General features: G+C 45.5%; 1 protein-coding gene across 1 annotated transcript in view; it reads right to left on the bottom strand.

Annotated features, from left to right (window-relative positions):
- Window positions 1-21,880, bottom strand: part of LOC111869894 (schwannomin-interacting protein 1) — a 615,950-nt gene that overhangs the window by 312,272 nt on the left and 281,798 nt on the right. Inside the window, exon 4 of the mRNA XM_023861756.2 lies at window positions 5,235-5,283. The gene's annotated coding sequence lies outside the window, so the exon portion shown is untranslated. The remainder of the gene's footprint in view (window positions 1-5,234; window positions 5,284-21,880) is intronic.

Below are 21,880 nucleotides of genomic sequence, written 5' to 3'. Positions count from 1 at the left end.
CCCCCCCCCCACAAAAACAGAAGATCTGTTGAATGCGGTGTCTTTATGCTGTCCGTGTATCAAATCCTGAATATGTAATGAATGGAAAGTAAGCCATTAGTTTTCCCCCAAAATATTCTGTAGGTAACTCTACAACTGCCGGTCACGGTAGCCGAGCGGTCTAAGGCATGTACCGTCTTCGCTCGCGTGGAAACCATGATCGTGGGTTCGAATCCCACTCAGGGCATTGATGTTTAGTGTGTGTGTGTGCGTTTTTCTGTGTTTGTGTACAGGTAGAGGCCTTGCGACGACCTGATCACCCGCCCATGGAGTCCTACCGAATGTGTAAGATCTAGAAAACCCGAAGTGAACGGAGAAGTTCATGGAGGCAGGCCTAGGCCCACTCAGTAACGGGTGCAGCTAGACAGACAGGTAGGACAATTCCGTTGGGACTTACTGCCTGCATCTGCAGGGCAGAACACGTCGGAAAAAGATGTAGGGACAGGAACCGACGTTGCGAGCGAGACAATTTGAAACATTGTCCCTCAAATAGTGGAAAGAAGTGAGAAATGTTCTTACATAAACAGGGGAGAGAAAATATGAGGGGGGGGGGTGAAAGAAAGCAAAAAAATTCGACTTGAAATTCTCACAGCGGCGGCGACGACGACGACGGCTTGTAGTCCGGTAGAAATTCAGGGACGTTTCGAAAGAATATATTGCCGCTACATTCAGTGTCGAAATGAGGCCACTCAAGCAACACGCTTATTCTTGTCCTTGCTCCTACTGGATCCCTCTGAGCTCCCTACTGACCCACACTTGCAAAAGCTTTCCAAATGGCGCTCCACCAGATTGCTGGTTGCTTGATTTACATTTATACCCTGAAGATGGAGGTAGTTATGTTCCTCCGTAAAGTTGTAAAATTTCTGCCTGCCTACACTGCGCCACACCCCAAAACATGGCACTCTTCGAGGAAGACCTTCAGAAGTGAAAACAGGAAAAACTTTTTTGTGCTATTCTAGCCGTTGACGTAACAATGAAAATAAACAAACTGACACTTTTTAGACTGCTTTAATTTATTAACTGCTACATGTTTAGGTCAACATTTGGGACCATCTTCGGGAAGTATCGTCAAATATGGGTGGAAACATGCAGCAGTTACTAAATAAGAACAAAGTAAAAGATCTATCAGTTTCTCTCCATTGATGTGTTGCGGGCCAGCATACCACAAATTATGATACAGAACAGTAAAGGGGAATATATCGCAGGTTTCACTGTTTTGGGAGCGGCTGCAAAGCACCAGGACGGCTCATGTAAAGAAGCCACCTGCTCGCCACATTCAAATTCCACTTTCTCCCAGTGGCTTCTGAGGAGACAGCAAATTAAATTCCCGCTTATTGGCATTGCCTATATTTAAACTATAAACCTATCCCTGTAACAAGCAATAGGGGCCCATAGGATCTGAGACGTCGAGGCTCCCACATTTTCTATAGAATCGGCTCACAGATGACTGTGAAGTTATAACTTCACGCGCCGGCCGCCCTTTACATCTAGGAAGTTTCCTGGTACTCGTTTCTCTTAGAGGCTGGGTCTATGGAAGGATTAGGTCAATTGAAAGAAACAATGACCTCATTGGGAATCGAACCAGCGACCTTCAGGCTTCTAGCATAGTGCCTCAGAGAATATGCATGAGGTGCAGAAAATAAATGAGGGCCGTGAAAACTATGCGAACAATACATCCCAAATGTAACTATATGCGCAGAGTTGCTCTTTCGTTATCGCGGGTAATAATTTTTTTAATTCGCTTACTGGGGGATGGAGTCCAACTGGGCCCACTCGGCACGGCGGCCACTGATTGGCCTACTGTAGTCGGCCCCGGGTGATTATGATGATGGAGAATTTGGTGGAATGAAGATTGCCAGGGGAAACCTAAGTACTCGGGGGAAAAAAAACCGCCCCAGCGCCACTTTGTCCACCACAAATCCAATTTGACCAGACTCGGGACCGAACCCGGGCCGCCGCGGTGGGAAGCCAGCGACTAACCGCTTGAGCTATGGCGCGGCCTATCGCGGGTAATAACAGAGACTGTTACCGTCCCTCTCTTTCTTCGCACTTATGTGCCGGCTTCGGTAGACCACTGGATTCCTACGTGGATCTTGTCACGGCAGTAACTGTGGCAACCGGAAACTGTACACTTGAAGCCACTCCACATAACTTTCACCGTACATTGACTGCTTATTTATTCAGAAGCGAAATATTACAACTTCCTTTGCAAGGGCGGAGTAATAGGGCCCTTTAATATTATCAAACTTTAATGATCCAAAGTGAAGTACTCATGAACTTAAAGAAATGCAGGAGTGCAGCCTAATGGAGTCTGACTCTGATTAATTCAAAATGTCGAGTCCATGAGGGCTGGTCTCTTGTAGGAGCGTCGCTTCATCCCCCAAGAAGGGTTTGAATCGACGACCTCTCTCCCAGACAAAAATTAATTTCCAATTGGCTGATTTTAACTAGCCAATTTCATCATGCAATCGGCATAAGCCAATCACATAACGATCTTTGAGATTAAAACAGCTCCCAAAATACAGAACTGGGAACCCCACATGTGGAAGCGGTTATTTTCTTTAGCTTAGGGTCCAGCCACACCCTTCCGAAGACACTTTATGGCAGCTACACATGTCAGCAAAACAAAATTCACATCTTCGGAAAACTGCAGGGTTTGAGTTCCGCGGGACTCGTGACCACATTTCCCTGACTCAGATTCGAGACTCCTCCAACCTGGAGGGCCTGGTCCCTGTATTTATATCCCCCAGGAACAGGGTTGCCCAGTTATACCCGCAAGCACTGGGTACCCTTTTCGTCGCCTCCTACGACTCGCAGATACGGTGGAGGTATTCAAACCCGCCTCCACACGGGGCACAAGCACCAACACAAGACAGGTTATACACAACGCCTGACAGAGCCGAAACAAGCATAACATAGTTAAAATTAATCCACACATATGAGGCCTAGCACTGTTTCACGGTCATGCCAGACTGTATGACATCCGTCTTACGCAGTAACGCGGTTACGCCACTGAGACCCCGAGCTGAAGAAGTGATGGGTTTCAGTAGAAACCGAGACGCCCTTACAGCATTCTCTGGTCTGTGGCAACAACGCTCGGTATTGGAAAGATCTGAACGGTTTTAGGGACAAGTTCTCTCTACAGTTTCTTTCGGACTCTACAGAGCAGGAGATTCCTCGCCCTCAAGTCACAGTTCCAGGAGCTTCAAACAGTAATTACATGTCTCGACGTAAGCGACATTCCAACTAATTATATGCCGTCTATGGAGCACGTATTTTTCGTCATTTCTATGAGCAAAACTTTCCAATTTCATTAGAATTTCGCAAACCCTAAAAAATCAACCTTAAAACTCTGAAAGAAGAGCGAAGGCAATTACTTTACTGCCCAAAAGCGAATGGAAAAAAACACTGACTCCATTTCATTAATATTTCTGTAAGCCAAGCCACGAAAGTAGGAACATCTGATCTTGTGTGTGTATGAAAGCAAAGAAAGCATTAAGTATTCCAAATATGAATATCAGCTCTACAAATGCGGCAGATATGATTAAATGGATCTTCAATTTTCCGGATAACGGAACTAAGCATTTGGTGAAGCAACGAATAAACACTGGGAGCACGCGGCAGCGTAGTTGGTTGAGGCACTATGCTACAAGCCAGTGGGTCGCGGGTTCGAGTCCGGGTGAGGTCAATGGATTTTTTAAATTGACCTAATCCTTCCAGCCGCATTATGGCTCTGGGGTCGACTCAGCCTCTAACAGAAATGAGTACCAGGATTCTTTCTGGGGAGTAAAGGGCAATCGGCGAGTAGGCCTGACAACCTTACCGCCATCTGTGATCTGATTGTCTAAAAAATGTGGAAGCCACGACGTCTCACAATCCAATGTGTCTCTGCGGCCGGTTACAGGGATAGCTTTACCTTTTTTTTTTTTTAAGCTTAGGAATAGAAATTTCGAACTTCATTCAAGCAGGTAAAAGAGGAATACTCTCTCAGAGATTAGGAAAATACCCGTATGATCTTCGATAGTGTACACGTACTCTGTACAAGCTGGCATTATGACACTGCCGAGTCTGACCGTTTAAGAAATTTCATTAACACAAAGTACGTAAAAGAAATGCATCCGAATATCTGTGATCTGTGACATATCGACTGAAATAAAATGCAAGTTTGTTAAAAGTACAGAGTGATTCTAAATTATTGTTGGGGTGTCCGTTTATAGGCCAAGGAAACCCAGCCGATAATTTAGAGTCACTCAGTGCATGCAGAATCCTGAAATCTACAGGGAGTTTTCTAGTCAGCGCGTCCGAGAAGGGTTACTGGTCGGCCCGACTTGACGGAAGGAAAGTCTTTCCACCACGCAGTTCCTAACAATCTGACGCTATGATGAACATGATTTTTTTTTTTGGAGAAAAGGCAACAACAGTTGAAAGAGATGTGACAACATGGCAATTGTTCTCCACGACCGCCGAGGAAATAAAATGCGCCGGTTGAAATCTCAGTAAGGAATATTTTAGTGAATAAAACTGTCTGAGTCCAACAGCCATATCTGTTGCATAAAATTACTGACGTATCGGAGATATCTCTGCCCCCCCCCCCAATCACCAAGATCTAACGTGGCGCTGGGTCTCTCAAACATCCGACATTTTAACTGAATCACAGCTGTTAGCCCGAGAAGACTTGTTTAACTTTAATCGCCGTTAAAGCTTTAAAAAGCTAATGTTGTCTGTGTGCTCAATTAATTAGGCACCGCGCCATGAGGACGTACTGGGAAGTGGAAGTATAGCTCCAAAATTCTTGACTTCGACGCTACACGGAGGTGAGGAGTCGGATTCACGCCCCAGCCGCTTTACCCCCTGGTGACAGAACCTTCGGTACCCATTCTATGGGATGCTGGGTGGGCCTCAGAGCCGGCCTGGATTAATTCTTGCCGCAGTCCGTTGCTATAGCGACTGAACTATCCTGGCTCTTCGTTAAACATCCTTCTTCCCAATTTAGATTCCTTTTAACAAATCGGATGTTGGGCACGGAAAGACGCCCATCCTGCCTCCACATCACCCGGACGCTTTCTCACAATCCGTAATGCAGAAAAAGTGCGTCATACATGTGGCTTAAAGTTTCCACTTAAGCCGCATATTCGGAATTTCTATCCCTTGCAGAACTTCTCTTCCAGCGCAGTTTGAAATGTGATGAGGCTTACCTCAGTTAGAAGCGATTGGGAAGGGTCCGATACGGCGCTCCTTTGCGGGCTGCAACAAACAAATGCAATTTGTTAGCAACTGGAGTGAGGGCAATGTGATGTCGCGTGGTGTGACTGGAGACGAGGTTTTGGATTGGTAACTTGGACACTTAGGCCGGGCGAGGGCACACAAAGAAAATTGGCAACTGCAATTTCCGAGGATTGTTATCAGCCTAAGGAAAGGGCAACGCAGTTGCCTTGGCGTGCCCTCGTCCTTAGTTAGTTAGTTTAGTTATTTAGAGAGGGTGGGTTTCCCCATGCACCGCGACCAGTTTGATCTATTGTGCTTCCCTCTATGATATTCTACCAGTCTCTATACCCTACCGATAAATGGTGCGTACCATCAGTCCCGCCGAGCAAGCGAGTTCGGCCACTTGCTTAGCGGTATCTATAATGCTTCCCCCATCTATCAGAGGCCTTAGAGATTATTGTTGGGCGGAAAACGTCCTGGAATTTGGCTCAGTGATCCCCTTTGGGGATATGAGGTTCTTTTACGTGCCGTAAAGTTACGACACGGGACACACAGCTTAAAGTCCCTCCCGGAGGACTTGTTCCCTGAATTTTTCCGCCCTTAAAAATTCGACGACCTCCGCCGGGTATTTGAACCCGCGTACTACGAGTCATGAGGTGGGAACGTTACCTCTAGACTACGGAGGCCGCTTGCCCTCGTCCTTACACCCGTAACTACAAATAACTACCATAGTCTCACCGAGTTACATACTCTAAAGGTACTGTTAAGTACAGGACACACAAAACTTTCTCAGTTTTCACTAGCCGTTGCTAGGTAGCGGCTTCCTCTGGGTCTCCGAACTGTCACTAGCCACAGCTACGAGCTTCTCACGGTTCACAAAAGACTCCACAACTCACAGAATCAGAGTTACTTCATCGCCAATCAGTTCGTCTTGGAGCCAAGCCCCTTGAGGCTCCAGATTCTGTTTTCAACTGAACCCTTGCTGTCATATTCCTTGTGTATTTTATTATTATTATTATTATTATTATTATTATTATTATTATTATTAGTGGGGTGAGACAGAGCTCTCGGTACTGTGACCACTATTGACTTACTGTACCACCCAAGATGATAGATGATGGTGACTGTGGGGAAATTTGTGAATGATTATTGGCAGGGGAAACTGAAGTACTCGGGGAAAAAAAAACCCTGCCCCAGTGCTAGCTTGTCAACCACAAATACCACATGACCTTACCCGGGCTCTAACCCGGGCCGCAGAGGTGGGAAGCCAGCGATTAACCGTCTAAGCTATGGCACAGCCCAGTCCTTATGTAACATGCTCTCTGACGAGAGGATGGGTTTGTCCTCGTCAAGTGTACGTATCGCACACGTTGCATAGGTCTATTTGGTTATGGAAAATGACTTTTCTTCCCGGGAAGCAGTCACACCGATGGGGTGGATCTTTCTATGTAGGCGCTACGTCTGTTGCACCGCAGTTTCAGCACGAGTATATCCGCGCTGTCACGGCGTCCAGGCCACTGTGGGCTCTGTGTCACTGCAGTGCACTGCACTGTACAGGGGTTAGCCTCTCTTTGTAGGCGCTACGTTTGTTGCACCGCAGTGTCAGCACGAGTATATCCGCGCTGTCACGGCGTCCAGGCCACTGTGGGCTCTGTCACTGCACTGCACTGTACAGGGGTCAGCCTCTCTTTGTAGGCGCTACGTTTGTTGCACCGCAGTTTCAACACGAGTATATCAGCGCTGTCACGGCGTCCAGGTCACTGTGGGCTCTGTGTCACTGCACTGCACTGCACTGTACAGGGGGCCGGCCTCGCTATGTAGGCGCTACGTTTGTTGCACCGCAGTTTCAGCACGAGTATATCCGCGCTGTCACGGCGTCCAGGTCACTGTGGGCTCTGTGTCACTGCACTGTATAGGGGTCGGCCTCTCTATGTAGGCGCTACGTTTGTTGCACCGCAGTTTCAACACGAGTATATCAGCGCTGTCACGGCGTCCAGGTCACTATGGACTCTGTGCATCCTGTCACTGCACTATACTAAATAGTTTATACAAGATATACAGAGATTTCCTGTCAATGCAGGCTTGTGCAGCAGGTTATGCCTTAACTAACCACTCTGAAACTGCAATCAGCCGAACGCCGCCCAGTGTAAGCCTCTTATACTTCTTATGCCTGGTTTCTCATTGTCTCTTTCGTCCTCGTGTTACAGTCTCGGCATGGACCGCATAGGGAACACAGCTTCCAAGAATTGCTCCATTGTTGAGTCAAGCGCTAAGAACGCTGTTGGCCAGCGATGGCCTGGGGTACTGTTGACGCGGGAGCGTGTTTTTATTGCCGCGTAAACATGTTTACCGGCCGTTCCCTAGCAACTGGCGTCTTTTCTGTGCCCGCTATTCTGACTTTCAGCCGTCATGTCACAGTTAAATAGGGACTTTGTTATTATGTAATGCCCAATTAGACCACTGATTACTGCTGCTGTGTTGCGTTAAGAACCGTAACAATACAACTGGATGCTACAGTAAGGAATTATAACGCTATCGCTTGGTCTTTCTTTTTAGGAATCTTCTGATTCTCGTTCTGGGTGGGTTGTGGGGTGAAAGAATGTGAAAGGAATGGGTTAGATATGAGGGTGAGATGGATAAATGGAAGGGGAGAAATTGGATTTGGAGATTTACGGCACAAGTTGAAGCGTGCGTGCGGTGAATGAATGGCATGAAACCCCCACCTCCACCCCTACACACTCTGCTTGGGGCTGTGTAAAGAAGGGATTATCACACAGTAGCTGTTAGGTACACGCAGAGAAACGGGACTGACGTGTTTTCAAGTTGCAAAACAAATCACAAAACAGCCTCAAATTATTATTCCACAGCTAACTAAATAAGACAGGAGGGATATAATCTCTTTTCTATTCATAACGACTGAGCTGTGTGACACGAGAGGGATCAGAGACATGAAATCCGGTAATAATATGATAATGGAGGCACTCTAAACTTGCCTGAAAATGTTCACAGTAGCTTACTTGAATTTTAAGTTTACAGTGGCGTCTTGTTTATAATGCCTATCTCATCCTATAAGGTTATCACTTTTGGATTTGAGGTTCTCACAGCAGTGAATCTTCAGGGATGACGCCGTGTATACCGGTAAATCCAAACCGACGTTTCGGAGGAAAGTGACGTTTCCATCTTCGGGGTGGAATTGCAAATCAAACAATCAATAAGCAAGACTCAATTAAATCTGCTTGCTGCTGACATTTCGGAGGAAATTGTCGCTTCCATCTCCAGGGTCAAAAAGTATACCAATGAAGCAATCAGTAAGAATGAAACCGCTGTGCTTGATGGTTACCTGCATGGTTTATTCCTTGACCACGAAGACGAAGACGATACGTTCCTCCGAAACATCTTACACCGGACTATAAGGGGTCACACCTCAGAACAAAAGCTATCTTTAAGATTTTATTTTTACAACTAGGATACCTAATGTGACACGTAGATCCATTGCTAGGAAACGACTGTGAAATAAGGAACTAAAAAGCAGCCATTCCTAAGTGATGGCTGGGCAAACAAACCTGTTTCCACGACAACAAGAGAATACAGCATTAATGGAGACGTTTTCTGAGTGATCCGTGTTAGTAGTTGTGATTTAGAGGATTGCTGTAGTTCAGTTGTGTTGCTGTTAGAAGCTGGTAGCTGAGGACGGGGACAGTTCGGGAACACAGAGGAAGAGGAAGGTCCGTTGTTGGAAACAGCTACCAAGCAACGGCAGTGAAGATGTTCCAGTGAACACTAATGTGTGTGTAACAATGAACTATAAAATGTAGTCACACGCTGTATCAAAGAATTCAATAAACTCTGCCATCAGCCCAAAACCCACCTACTGTCACACGCGATCACATGACAATATGAAATGAGTGTACTTCCCGATTGACCAGTTTGAGCTCCCGGTTTGTGGTCTCCCTCTCCAGGCAACCAGCTAAACACTTTTCCCAACTTGCTTTACACAGCAGACACAAGTAACGGGCCCTGTGCAACTTGCATTTTAAGTTACTACTTAGCCTCGTCTCTGGTTTAATGGAGTTTCCTTGTTTTGGGAGTTACAGTTGAAGTTCAAAAAAAAAAAACAGAACGCCTCCGAGGTTTTAAAAACCTATATATATATCTATAATGCGAACGATATTGCGTCATAGTCAGTGACGCAGACACTTACGTCATCACTACAAAGTAACTTCAGTACATCTTCAGTGCCCGACAGACAGGCAGTAAATAGGTCACAAATGTAAGTAAAACAGTTGTAATGGATGTAATAAGTTTTCTATGTATATCACTAGGTAGCAGCACAGTCCAGCTTCGTGACAGTCTCGGTAGCAGACGCGCCTGCGCATGTTCAATGAAAGACAATACGAATTAACACACAGACATGAAGTAAGAAACCTAAGAAACAGAAACACAGGCTGGGAGACTGACTATCATATTCACCACTGAGTAGTGCTGTGCACAGTGAGTGCCACAGAGTGTAACTGCGATTGTGACTGCTCTAACTCGTGTAGTACTGTTATTATATCCATAGTAAGTAGGTCCAGAGACTTCTTCACCAGAATAACCTCTCTCGTCGGAGCAAGGCCCGTTAAGCCCTCACAAATAACCTCATCGCTCGAACCCTGGACGTCCACATCGTCAACAAAGTGGCAGTCCCAACGTGCGGCACGAAGTCTTCGCAAACGACGAGAGGAAGACGAAGAATAGGTCACATGATCAGCAACTACACAACACAACGGCACGGGCCAACGGGAGAAGAATTTCAACTCTAACGTAGCACAACACTATTAAAAGAGGTCAGTTAACAACATAAATCCCAAAATGGATAAATTAAAATTTATGATAATCAAATATGCGGAACGCTTAGAAATTGATTTCAAAAAAGAATTAAACGAACTGAAAGAAGGCCAAGACATTATGTACAAAGAATTAAAGGAAAGTATGAAAACCTGCATTAGAGGAGTAGATAATAGTCTCAATGAAACACGGGAACAAATAAAAATTAGTTTTGATAAAGAGATAGAAACTTCTAAAATATCAGTAAAAGAACAGTTACAAAGTGTATCAGTCTTGGTGGATGATATATGGGGAATTTTTTTAAGTATGGATCTCACTTTTTAATGTGTATATCCACTTACGGTACTGACTCTCCCTCGTACTTTTCGTATTCACATGCAGGTTGAACTTCAGACATTCTTACAGAGGACTTTCAATTCCGAAGCTTGCCTACACAAGGTATGACGCACCTTGGCCTGTAGAGTGGATGTACTCTGTTACAAGAACTGACGGATCAAGCGAAATGGGTCAGACGCATAGCATGGACACGCGATGCCATAAGAAGAAACACTTTGATATTATAACGTAACTAAGGCATGAGACTAAGCGGCCTCCGTAGTCTAGAGGTAATGTTCCCACCTCATGACTCGTAGTACGCGGGTTCAAATAACCGGCGGAGGTCGTCGAATTTTTAAGGGCGGAAAAATTCAGGGAACAAGTCCTCCGGGAGGGACTTTAAGCCGTGGGTCCCGTGTCGTAGCTTTACGGCACGTAAAAGAACCTCATATCTCCAAAGGAGGTCACTGAGCCAAATTCACGGACGTTTCCCGCCCAACAGCAGTCTCTAATACCTCTGGTAGATGGGGGGAGCATTATAGATACCTCTCAGCTAGTAGAGCCGGTCTCGCTGGCTGGGCGGGACTGATGGTAAGCACCAGTACCGGTAGGATATAGAGACTGGTAGAAATCATAGAGGGAAGCACAATGGACCAATACAGGTCTAAGCGCATGGGGAAACCCACCCTCTCCAATAACTAACTAAGGCATGAGACTACGGAGGGCTCGACGACTAGAGAATCCTCACTCAGCTGCCTATGTAATGTGTATCGGTTCTTGTCCCTGGGTGTAAAATGACCGGAGCATGGAGCTGACGACTCGTTTGCAGCCAGTCCCTAGATTAAGAATGTCTGGAGATGCAGCCCAGCGCTAATAGCAGTCTGTAGCAGCAATCCTTCACCTGTGACACAACACGTGTACTCTGGAATGTGAAGCCGTGACATCCGGCACACAGCAATTATATTTGCCTTAACACAGCGACCCAGCGGCTTTCAGTAATCGACAGGAGGACACATGGCATGGACATCCGATGCCTCCTCAAGAAAATCTTCGATTTATGAGCGCATCTGGACTGTGACTAAAGTGTAGGGTGCACGGCCGTGCACTGTCCTGCATAGCGTCCAAACCGGCTGAGACCTACGCCGCCTCCTATCGAAAGCTTAAGAACTTTTTTCTCCTTGGAAAAGTTGCCGGAACATGATGCTGATGATTCAAGTATCAAGCGTCAAAGTTAAGAATGTGTGGAGCTAAACCTCCATTTCCCCGCGTTCAGTGTATAATGATTTGCAGTGGCGTAGAAGGAAGCGGTCAACGTAAAATCCTGGCGCTTGAATCCATACACTGAGGAAAACTACGAGAAACCCTATTCAGATCAGGCGGGTCACAGTCGAAACACGAACGGATTATCTCCCTGACACAGCCTCAGTTGCTCGCCAGGCTTCGGCGCGTGAGGATCCGTATATTTACTCGTAGTGTGTATAGGCTGTAGTCGTATTTTAATTTACTGGCTATAGTTTTTAAATTAAAAATTTAAAATTTGCATGTCTTGTGACTTGTCATATCGTCCACATTACTCGCGAGCATAGCGAGTCACACGAGCACGAGTAATGTGGACGCGCCTTTAGAGTATATGAATTTTTAACTACTCACTGCAGAAACCTACCACCATCTGAGCTCAACGGCGCTCGACCCGCCATGAAAATCTGAGCAACATTTGGGCTGTTCAACACTTGGTCTGGTGACCGCTCCAGAACATCAGCTGCCGATGGGATGTTTTATGAATTCATGTACCCTGAAAGACAGTTTCGGCAGCATTCCGGGTCCACTGTTCGTACTAACCTCGACGGGGCAGGAATCCCCCCCCCCAATCCTATCACTCCCTCCACCCGTTCGTTTTCAAAACAGACTACTACATATACGAGTACACAGCAATTATCTACGTACACACTTCGACGCTGAGGATGGGGGAATAATGTACCTCCGAAATATCTGCAACATTGCCCACCGTAGAACAGAAAACTTGAAACCAGTGACTGAATTCAGACACTGTGACGTTCACTCTTGCAGATCACAGTGGCCGTGAGGTTAAAGGCATACAAACACTGGGTTCGTAGGTTCGACTATCACTCGAGGCATGGGTATCTGTGTTGCCCTGTGTACGTAACAGTCTTACGAAGAGTTGATCGCCAGTTCAAGGGGTCCTGCCCACCCTTCATAATATCATAATTCATTCTGAATGTGTAGAGACCAGAGAACCTGGCCCATCAAGTCCAACCGACAACATTCAACTTACACCCCGATATGGTGCAAACAAGGAGCGATGCACAGGAATGTGCAACACGTCGATACCATAGCCACTAAGGAAGAACCGAGACCAAGATAACCAATGCACCAGTAGAACAGCCATACAGACATTTAATTTTAACGTTAATTTAACTGATGTACATTAATTTTAACTAATTGTAATTAATACCAATACAGCTTAAGCCGATGAGTAAATAACCAGAGGATTCCTTACTAAGCAAATATCACATATACGGTCAAATTAAAAAAATATATGGCTCAATATTAAACCGGGATAGTGCAGTCGGTATAGAGAGTGGCTATGGGCTGGACGACCGAGAGGTCGGAGTTCGAGTCCCGGTAGGGTCAACAATGTTCTCTTCTCCACGTCGTTCAGAACGGCTCTGGAGCCCACCCAGCCTTCTATCCAATGAGTATCGAGGTTCTCTTTCCCCTGGGGTAAGAACGCCGGAGTGTGGAGCTGACCACTCACTTCCAACTAATGCCGAGGTCAAGCAAACGTGGGTCTATACATCCACTACCAAATACGCCTTCATGGCGTAGTGCTTAATTAGTTAAGCAGAGGGATACATTTACCTTTCCTATTAAATAAAAAGTTCAGCAGCTGAGCATAAAGTGATATACCTGATGATGACCCAATAAGGGTCGAAACATGTGTTAACATTTAACGCAAACAACATATGTTAGTACTGTTACATGAACTGTTGTGACGACGGATATAAACACTCATTTAGAAGCGGACGGTTTCACTTGCAAATTAAAATTTTCAGGAACCGCACCCAAACTTCTGTCGCTGCTCTGCATTCTGGCTGCCGTGATGTGTAAATTTCACCTCTTTGTTTGTTCTCTATTAGGTCCGCAACAGGAAGCATCACACAGAGAAATCCTGTTCGAAACCGACATTTCTACAAGGCCATTCTCTTCGTTATGCCCCCCCTCCCCCACTAACCTTTCTCTTATCAGCACGAAAAGTACTCTCTTCTTGGATGTGACGCCGTGTAGTTTGAAATATGTTAACACTGTTTCGGAATAACCTGTTTCATACATTATAAGGTCACGTCATATCCCATACAACAGCAATATCTTAGCGCCGTGGGAGGCACAATCCTCACACACAACAGTTATACCTCCAAACCCGAAATGCGTGCAGTGAAATATTTGTTTTTGCCGTAAATGAACATTATTATACACTTATTTGTGAAATATTAATATTGTCACGTGTATGAATGTAACTACAGACGGGGTTTGGATTGGTAATTGGATTTATTGGATTCCTATACAGATCGTATTGGATTCGCTAATTCACACACTCTACAATTCACTGCAGCACGCATTAAATCTTCCTGGTCCTTACCTAGTGACGGATCCCAATAGTGCCCTCTGCTTCCGCGCTCACGTTCTTACCAGCTGGCGACTGTGCTACAACTAACTCAAAGTCAAAGTCACTTTCCGTTTGGCGGTTTACCACCAATCACTTCGTCTTGACGTCAAGCCCCTTGAGACTCACGACCAGAGATTCTCCCCCCAACTGAACCCTTGCGGTCCTTACATAACATTCTCTCTGATGAGAAGATGGATTTGTCTCTTATGAATATGCTTGGCCTTTCGTCAAGTGTGTGCACACATAACATGTTATGGAAAATTTTTCCCCTTGCACAACACACAAGTCCTCTGTCAGTACAGGCTTTACAGAGTAGATCAGGCCTAACTTACATATCTTGTGGTACAAGGGCAGCTTACACTTGAACGGCGGTAAGCTTGACCACCGCCATGTTTAAGCCTCTTATATACTAATCACACCAGGTGTCCTGTTTATAACATCTTGGCACCAGCCGCAGAGAAAAAAAAACAGTTCCTCTGTTGCTGTTTACAGTCAGCTGCCTAGTAACGGCCGTTGTTTATGGAGATACCGCTTGTCAACGGCTGTTGTATAACGCCTTATATCGCGGTCGTTGCCTAGTAACCGGTCTACATGTCACAATATGGCATAAGAAATTCAGTACCGTGAGTTCTTGCTTCGTCCTCTAGGCCAACGTGCGCAGTAGTTTCTTGTTGGCAGTGGCGTTAACGTGACCATTCATCTCCAACTAGTCCGAAGGTAGATTAGATTATACGTAGGGCTATACCTCCACTCCCCCATACGCCTTGGTGCTTCATTAAAGCATACATATCGCTACGCAGTCTCCCTTGATAAACTACTTTTTGTTCACCCTGTAGTAGAGACTCCGGTTCTCTGAGACGACTCCATCATATCAGAGTGTATGGGACTTTCTTATTTTATTTCGAGGGTCACGGGATCATACGTCAGCGACTGCCAGGAAAAAGAAGCATATATTTCTTTCGTGGAATTTTCAAATAACGGAACATTGCATTCCTACTGTCTGCCTTCGACAGTAACTTGACTGTCGTCTGCTCTGCCCTCATAAAATGAAAAACTTGAAGACGTAAAAATATTACTAGAATTCTGTAAGATGTGTTTTAGTTACGATGACGGTCTGTACCAGCTCGATTTGGACAGAAATAACGCAATGATTAACCTGACGCGAGATCTGGGGCGTTTTTCACGGTGTATATTCCCATTGTTGCATCTGAGTTTCTCACAGCTGTGAATATGAAGAGAAGATATTCTCGTTTGCTGCCGGTAGTTCGGATTTCTCTTTGACCCTGAAAACGGATGCAGTACTATCCTCCGAAACGTCGACGAACACCTTGGAAAGACGCAGGCAGCGTCACATTACAGAAACGCGTGTCTGGCGTTCCTATTTCTTTAATCAACTTGCACCCCCTATTCCCATCACCGATCGAACAAAAAAGAAACAGGAGACATGGCTGGGTTTACTTGAAGTGTGGCGTCATTCCTGAAATATACAGTACCCCAACCCTTATGTACAGCTCCCTATGGTTCTATTACACCGCTAAACACGATCTCATATATTGCCAACAGCGCCACGCCGTGCAGGTGGAGAATCCCACAAGTATTTTCCCGCATCTCCTCCTGAACTTGGAGAGCACGCGATAAGAGCCGTAAATTACAGGAATAACTCATCCAAATCCGTGAGAGTTGTGGCGGGAGACAGAATTCTCGTAATGTGCTACTACGGTGTTATAACAATGGCAAGACATTTTTAATAAAAAGACTGAAGGTCGAGGGTTCGATTCTCAATGAAGTCACTGGATTTGTAATTGACCTAATCCTTCCAGTCGCACTACGGCCCTGGAGTCGACTCTGCCTCTAACAGAAATGAGTACCAGGAAGATTTCCAGGGAGTAAAGGGCGGCCGGCGCGTAAGGCAGACAACCTCGCCGCCTTCTGTGAAGTTGATTGCCTAGAAAATGTAGGAGCCTCGACGTCTCACAAACGTATGGGCCTCCAAGGCCTGTTACAGGGATAGCTTTACCTGTTTACACATACAGATATGCGTTTTATGTAACTTAGTTTCATCCGAAGAAGCATAACTGTTTTACTTTTCTCTTAAACATCATTTTCTGCCCCCACTCGGTATATCACAGTTCTGTGTTTGGGCCATATCCATGCAAAGCACATTGTTTCATTAAGCGGGTGCACTTCATATGCTAATTGTCTCCTGCTAAAAGGCTTGTTTTCCATTAAACTCAGTTTGTGCAACTACATCAACAGTGGGCAACAAGAGGACTAGCACTTCAAACGCCGAAACTTCCACGTCAATCCAAAGTAACCACAGGAGGAAACAAGAAACTACGATCAGATTATTTACACGGAAATTAACAAATAGGAGCTACAAGACAGCGAGCAAGAAATAATACGACGACCCCCCCCCCCAGCACATCGACACACGACTGTGCGGGGTCTGCGCAACATCTAGCCAACATTCAAATATATTGTAGAATCAATACCTTTATACAATGTATTTATATTTTTCGGTCCTTTAAATCGTTAACTATTAGTAAGAAATTTTATTAGAATATCAGTATGCTCACTCTGTAAATGTGACGATGACCTAAATTATAGGTCGAAACATGTAGCCAAATTCGGGCTTACATTAAATAAGTAATATATATACCAACATCTGTTGTCTTCACTGAAGATATTCCCGCTTTATATGTTGTGTTGACGGCTGTTAACACAGGATAAATACTGTTTTCAATTACTTGTGAGAATCACAACTGTTCTCCTGCATAAAGCGCAAGAAAAAATTATCCGCGCCCTTATCAAGCCGTAAGGAGTATGGGGGAATAGAGTCATGCTTCCATATATTTTAAACTCTACACTAAATTGTGATGTGCCATGAGCTTCAAGCCCCGGCCATTTACTCCAGAAGAATTCTCATTGGATAGGATGCTGGGTGGGTCCTAGAGACGGTCTGAATGAACACTTTGAAGAAAAATCTTTTGCCAGAAACCGAAACTGGACTTCTCAGTCGGCTTTAACAGTGGAGATTCTTCACCTTCCACGTTCAGACTTCTCTGAATGGCGGCCCACTTCCAACTGCCTTGGTTGAAATGTGTTTGACCTCTGAAGCCTGAAGAAGAAGGAGAGAGAGAGAGAGAGAGAAAGAAGAAAGAAAGAAAGAAAGAAAGAAAGAAAGAAAGAAAGAAAGAAAGAAAGAAAGAAAGAGCATCGATTTAAGAAGGTTCCCAGGCTTTGCCCGCTCGTCCTTCTGGTGAGAGTAAAGTGAAAGTGTAGGCGTTAAGATGATTAGAAGCAACGACTTGAGAGAGTTGAGAGAGAGGGGCCGCGGAGCGTTTAATTTCAAAAATTAGAGTTTACGTGTATAATTTTGGTAATTTTTACAGCAAGGGACCGTAATTTTGATGAATTTAAATCGGGAGGGCTGCATGAGAAGCATGCAGTAGCAACTTGGAATTTGGGAACCATCTCAGCATTTGCTTACAAGATAGAGGAAAACTAAGAAAACCTATTGCCTTGGTTGCCCCAACCGCCTTCCTTATAAACCCTCAGCAAGGCCCGCGCAGACAATACCGATTATTCTCGTATGCTGTTTCCGCGGGAACGTGTTTGCCGATCCGTTCCAAAGAAGCATCTGCTAACTAGCAAAGGAATTCGTTCCGTTGTGTTTTACGGCCGTTGCCCAGAAACGAATGTTGTTTCAGAGCCGTTCACTAGAAACGGCTGTTTCTATGGCTCCACATTTCTTTCATTGAATAAATATGCCACAATAACAACAACAATAATAATAATAATAATAATCATCATCATCATCATCANATAATATAATAATATAATAATAATAATAATAATAATAATAATAATAATAATAATAATAATAATAATGTAGTTGGCTGAGACACTCTGCTACAAGCCGGAATGTCGCGGATTCAAGCCCCAACGAAGACATTGGATTTTTTTCTTCCAATTTACCTAATCCTTCCAGCCGCACTATGGCCCTGGGGTCTACTCAGTCTCTAACAGAAGTGATTACCAGGTATATTCTTAGAATATTCTTGGGGGTAAAGGGCGGCCGGCGCGTAAGGCTGACAACCTTGCCGCCATCTGTGAGCCGATCTGGAAAATGTGGGACCCTCGACGTCTCACAACCCTATGGGCCTCCACGGCCTGGTACAGGGATAGCTTTACTTTCTTGTTCCTACAATCTACCGTGCTCAATGTGCACTGAGACAGCAGGCGGATGTTTCAGAGCCGACTCCGCTGTGTGCATTCAGCGGTAACGCTCCGGACTTCCATCTGTGAGGGCTTCGTTTGAGTTTCAGACGGGACACCGGCTATTCTGACTAAGGACTTTCTTGGTTTAGCAACTCAGTTAGACCGTGAGCGCTTTCTTCTTATTCACCGTTCATTAATCACCTTACAATCAGATGCGATATGTTCTAGTTACTGTAGCCATGCAACGACAGTGAGATGGGTGGATATACCAGGGCCGTTTCTGGACAACGGCTCGGAAAACACGTTCCAGCGAAACAAACAACGGAACAATGTCCGTTGCTAGGCAGCACATTCTTAATAAAGCTACAGTCGGACTTCAACATTGGAAAAACTGTTTTCTTCGTGGCCCTTGCCGAGAGGTTATAAGCAAGGGGCACGAGAGCGCCTTGTGAGAGAACCCCGCGTGGAGGCTGCTTAGAATACCTCCACCGTAGCTCTGCGAGTCGTAGGGGGCGACGAAAAGGTAACCCAGTGCCTGGGTGTATAACTGGGCTACCCTGTTCCTGGGGGATATAAATACGGGGTCCTGGCCCTTCAGGTTGGGAAGTCTGGAGTCCCGTGGGACTCGAACCTGAGAATGCCTGTGCTGGTGAGGGTCAGCAGCAATTGTAAACGATAGACACACTCGCTCGTCAGATAGGATGTTACATAAGAACTATGACCGCAAGGATTCAGTTGAGAAAAAGACTGTTGGCCGTGAGACTCAAGGGGCTTGGAGCCAAGACGAACTGATTGGCGCTTAACCGCCAGTCGTGAAGTAACTTTGACTCTGACTATGAACTTAGTCATTTCTGTACGAGAGTCTGTGAAGAAAGGATTTGAGCCGGAGGCAGAGGAATAGCCATTGTTGGAGCCGTTACCAGGAAACCTTCAGTAACAGACTGAAAACACTAGATTGTGTGCCCTACACGACTATAAAGTGTGGAAATAGCGATAGTATTATAGCTGCTTCTAGTTACAATATGTAAGTGGTCAATAAATCTATTTACCAATCCAAACCCCGTCTAGAGTCACTCACACAGCTGACAATACAGAAAGTGTCTCAGATTATGCGACACACACAGACACTATGGATTCAGGAATGTATGTAGCTACTGAGCCGATGCTCGAGCCCAGTTCTGCAGGCGAAGACACTGCAGTCTGGAATGCAAACCCATCTCGTAAGCCACAGTTCTTAATAGCCTCATTAATTCTATTATAGTGTGTGCCTGGGAGTTTCGCAGGCTCTCGGCAGATGTCCTCCACGTCCTTGCAACCCCGTTCAATTTTTAGAACAAGCACACAAGACGTTATTTGCCTATACAGCCTGTACACGTGTAGCAAGGGTAAGGAAGTCTGGAGATGGGAGTAGATTCCTCCAAAATCCCGGTGAAGATCTACCGGAGTACAGCGGTGTCCATGAGCGAGCGGGATAGGTCTGTATTCGAGAGGTGATCAGTTCGAATTTCTGTTAGGATAACAGCTATCTCAAATAAGGTTTTTCACAATCTTTTTCAGTACCTCCAGGCAATTGGGACTCGGGATAGCGTTGTCGGTATAGTGACTGGCTACGAGTTCAAGTCCCGGTAAGGGAAAAAATTTACCCTTCTCAAATGGGTACCGGGGGCTGTTTTCCGGGGTAAAGCGAACCATCACCTCCAGCTAATGCCGAGGTCACGAAAACGTCGATATGTAAACCCACTCCGTCATGTCATCATGACGTAGTGCTTAGTTAAGCACAGGGACAGCTTTATCTTACCGTTACCTCTAGGTTAATTACTGGAACAATACTTCGATTAGATCACAACCGCTGCCTTCCAAATCCCTCTAATTAATAATTCGTCACCTCTCCTACCATTCAATGATATTCAATATATATTCTAGGTAGTAACGTCATAAAATACCCACCAAATTAACGTAATGTTTGGAGTAGGTACTCCCATGGCAACGCAATAACAGTGAGCCGTTGCGAAGAGAAGGCCAAAACAACGAAGCAGCGCTTCCCCGGAGATGGAAAACAGAAGGTTCGTTGCGTAACAACGGACTGTCGGAACAGCAGAAACGGAACCGTGAAGAATGGTGTCTGGTATCCGGTCCGCAAGAGAGGTGGAAGCAGAGAACGAGACAGTTGGGATCCAGCCAGGGCCAAGGACAGTCGAGGCAGTAGTTGTGATACTGCAAGTGGTAATAATTGTAAGATGTGTGAGTGTAGAGGCGAAGCACAATAAATATCCGCTACATCCTCGACGGTGTGAAGTTATTTGTCGCGTGACATACCCAACACGTGACAGTAGTATGTAATTTCTATGGAGTTACAAGGTTCATTACCTTGAAGGAGGAGCACGTCACATGTCCGTATTTGTGTCAGATTAATCCGGTTCACAAATCCATCCTAGTATTACACTTATTTTTTCACCGAAGTCTCCAAATGATCTTTCCGTTCATATTGTCACGTACTATGTGACTACAGACGGGGTATGGATGGCTGAATGAATGTATTGACTACTTATACACACGACTCGCAACTGCAAGCAATTACAGCGCCACGGCTGATCTACACACTTTACAAATCACTACAGCACAAGCTAAACCTCAATCTTTTATAGTCTTCCCTAGTCGCTGATTGGTAACAGCTCCCAACAAAGGAGATTCTTCAGCTTCTGTGCGTAAAGCCTGACCACTGACCTCCATCTAGTGACAAGGTCAAGAATAAGAATGGTGGAACTATACCTCCCCTCCCGACACGTCATGATGTGGTGCTTAAGTAATTAAGCACCAGGAAGGTTTCACCTATACCTTCATATACTCAATGTACAGGATGAATCAGGAAATTGAAATTAAAACATCTAGAAGTATGGGCCGGGATAGTTCAGTCGGTACAGCGGCCGGTGGGGGTGGGGGTGAATTTGACCCCTCATCTCCAACTAGTCCCGATGTCATGAAACTATGGATCTATACATCCACTCCCCTATACACCTTCATGGCGTAGTGCTTAATTAGTTACGCACAGGGATGTATAGACCTACTGTCGAAGATGCTTCAGACATGCAGTGTACCCCTGCCCCACACCATACGTGGAATGCCGTGGTGGGTTAATTTTGCCTTGACGTCTGCACGCTGCCGGTAAGGTACATTTGTCCCTGTGCTCAACTATTTGAGCACTATGACATGAAGGCGTATTGGGGAGTGAATGTATAGATCCACACTTTTTTCTTCGGCACTATCTGGAGATGAGTGGTCAGCTTCACGCCCCGACCGCTTTACCTCCAGGGAAAGAGCCTCCCGTACCCATTTGAGAGGAGGCTTGAGTCTACCAGGACTCGAAGTTCGATCCCTCGGTCCCCCAGTCGCTATACCGACTGCGCTGTGCACGCTGCCGGTAGAGACACTTAGGTGGGCCCACTACTTACAAACGCATTTACCATCATGTGAATAACAGGGCGAGCTCATTAACTACGTGTGACATGCAGTGTATGTGAAGAGTAGGAATGACAGGCGATCTCAGGACTCTCAATTTGTTTCAACTTCTTCTCAAGGGGAATTGTATCA

This window comes from Cryptotermes secundus, unplaced genomic scaffold, assembly GCF_002891405.2.
Source record: "Cryptotermes secundus unplaced genomic scaffold, Csec_1.0 scaffold653, whole genome shotgun sequence".
NCBI classification, from domain to species: domain Eukaryota; kingdom Metazoa; phylum Arthropoda; class Insecta; order Blattodea; family Kalotermitidae; genus Cryptotermes; species Cryptotermes secundus.
This window is presented reverse-complemented; position numbering and strand designations above follow the sequence as displayed.